We start from the raw sequence: 2,817 nt of genomic DNA, 5'->3' as shown, positions 1-2,817 counted from the left end.
GGTGTTCTTGCAGAAGAAATGAACCTCAGATATCTACCGCGGTGGTTCTACACAAGCCTAAGGATCAACGGGGGCAGTGGCTACAGGGGTTACCGAAACTTGCGGTAACAGTGATGAACATGAAGAACACAGATGAACTCTGTCCTAGACCTATGCTAGTAAGGCAGAGGGGACTCACCGGAGCTGGAGAAGAGCGGAGGTCGCCGACGTTATCTGGTCCGAGTCAGGTTGATGCAGCGGCCGGGTTGAGGAAGACCAGGGGTGCGACGGCGGCGGCGGCAGAAGCTCGGGCAGAGGAACGGCAGTGCGAGGAAGGAGAATGTGAAGAAGAGAGTGCCGGGCCGGCCTATTTATAAGGCCGAGTCATAAGCGGGCGCGGGATTTGAGGAGGCCACGGCGTGGTTATCTCCCCCCTCACGACGCCTCGATTCTCGGAAGGTCAGTAAAAGCAAAGATCCGTTGCGGATCTGGCGGAGTAAAAAACGGACTTAGTGGAGGATGACGTCACGGCGGATTACCCGGAGTCCAGAGGATGACGTCACTCCGGGTTATGACCTTCACATGAATGATAAGCCGGAGATTTTTTCTGACTGCGGAGCTGAAGATTGACACGAGCCGGCTCAAGTCAATCTGGGGCCTAATGTTGAGGATATAGACCTGGGGGTCACCCGCCAGGAGGGCCGGGTTACTCCAAGGATCATTACCAGAAGCCCGGAGCTAAGTTTCAGGATAATGGGCTAGAGATGGGCTGAGACCCGGATATGGCTTAAAGCCCGTAGTTACAATCATTGTTATAGTAGACTTGTAGTGTAAGGCAAGTATTGTTTTAGAGCCCGAGCCGGACACTCTTATGAGCCGGCCGGGACTCTAAGGGCTGCTGGGCGTCAGCCTCCCTATATAAAGGGACGACCCGGCAGCGGTTTTGGGGCGACAACAATCTCTCCGAGAGCCGGGATAAGTGTTTAGCTCCCTGGCGATCGTAACCCTAATCAATAACACCTCGAACTGGACGTAGGCTTTTACCTTCACCGTAAGGGGCCGAACCAGTATAAACCCTCGTGTTCCTTGTCCCGCATAACCCCTTCAAGCTTCCTAGTTGCGATGGCTCCACGACTAAGTCCTAGCCCAAGGACATCTGCCGTGACAATTCCACGACAGAGGGGGAAGGTGTTTTATAGGTAGAGGGAGCTAGGAGACTCCAAATGGAGTGCGGTTTTCGCCCACACGATCGTGATCGAACGAACTAGAGCATGGAAGGGACTTAGAGGGGTATTGGGCTGTTTGGAGGGTTTTTTTGCTGCAACACACAAAAGGACTTTGTGGTTACCCGGTTAACCGTTGGAGCATCAAACGACCTCCAAATGGAACGAAACTTGTCAGGTGGTCTACCAGTGGTATACCAAGGCCACTTGGCAAGACTCGGTCCATTCCGAGAATGTTCAACACCCGCTCACGAAAAGAAAACAAGAGGGGTGCGCCGGTGCATGTGGGAGTGCCGGATTGCAAAACGGACAACGGGGAAAATGCTCGGACGCATGAGACGAACACGTATGCAAATGAGATGCACATGATGACATGATATGAGATGCATGACATGAACAAAAATCAAAACAAAAACAAAACCCGACCACGAAGGGAATATCATAACACATAGCCGAAAATGGCAAGAGTTGGAGTTACAAATATGGAAAGTTACATCCGGGGTGTTACAAGCAAGGCACATATTGTATTGTTGCCATCGAGGATAAAAAGATGGGGTTTATATCATATTGCTTGAGTTTATACCTCTACATCATGTCATCTTGCCTAATGCGTTACTCCGTTCTTATGAACTTAATACTCTAGATGCATGCTGGATAGCGGTCAATGTGTGGAGTAATAGTAGTAGATGCAGAATCGTTTCGGTCTACTTGTCGCGGACGTGATGCCTATATACATGATCGTGCCTAGATATTCTCATAATTATGCACTTTTCTATCAATTGCTCGACAGTAATTTGTTCACCCACCGTAATACTTATGCTATCTTGAGAGAAGCCACTAGTGAAACCTATGGCCCCCGGGTCTATTCTCCATCATATAAGTTTCCAATCTATTTTACTTTGCATTCTTTACTTTCCGTTTATATTATAAAAATACCAAAAATATTTATTTATCTTATTATCTCTATCAGATCTGACTTTTGCAAGTGGCCGTGAAGGGATTGACAACCCCTTTATCGCGTTGGTTGCAAGGTACTTATTTGTTTGTGTAGGTACGAGGCGACTTGCGTGTAGTCTCCAACTGGATTGATACCTTGGTTCTAAAAAACTGAGGGAAATACTTACGCTACTTTGCTGCATCACCCTTTCCTCTTCAAGGGAAAAACCAACGCAAGCTCAAGAGGTAGCAAGAAGGATTTCTGGCGCCGTTGCCGGGGAGGCTTACACCAAGTCAAGTCAAGATTTGATCTCCCGCCAACGTGCGATTTCTGGCGCCGTTGCCGGGGTGATCTACGCCAAGTCAAGTCAAGTCAAGACATACCAAGTACCCATCACAACTCTTATCCCTCGCATTACATTATTTGCCATTTGCCTCTCGTTTTCCTCTCCCCCACTTCACCTTTGCTTCGCCTTTTTCCCGTATGTCTTTTTGTTTGTGTTTCCACGTGCCTTCTATTTGCTTGCATCTTTTCTTGCTAAAAATATATTGATATGGATCCACTTAAAGTGTTCTACTTGGATCATCTTCGATCCTTATGCGCTCGTGCGGAAACCCCTACTAGCCTAGTTGATGGGATATCTTTAGATGAGCATGCTCATTTTGTGCGTCATCGTTT

The sequence above is a fragment of the Aegilops tauschii genome, chromosome 1, assembly GCF_002575655.3.
Source record: "Aegilops tauschii subsp. strangulata cultivar AL8/78 chromosome 1, Aet v6.0, whole genome shotgun sequence".
Lineage (NCBI taxonomy): Eukaryota > Viridiplantae > Streptophyta > Magnoliopsida > Poales > Poaceae > Aegilops > Aegilops tauschii.
The sequence above is the reverse complement of the archived record's forward strand: the minus strand, read 5'-3'. Positions refer to the sequence as shown.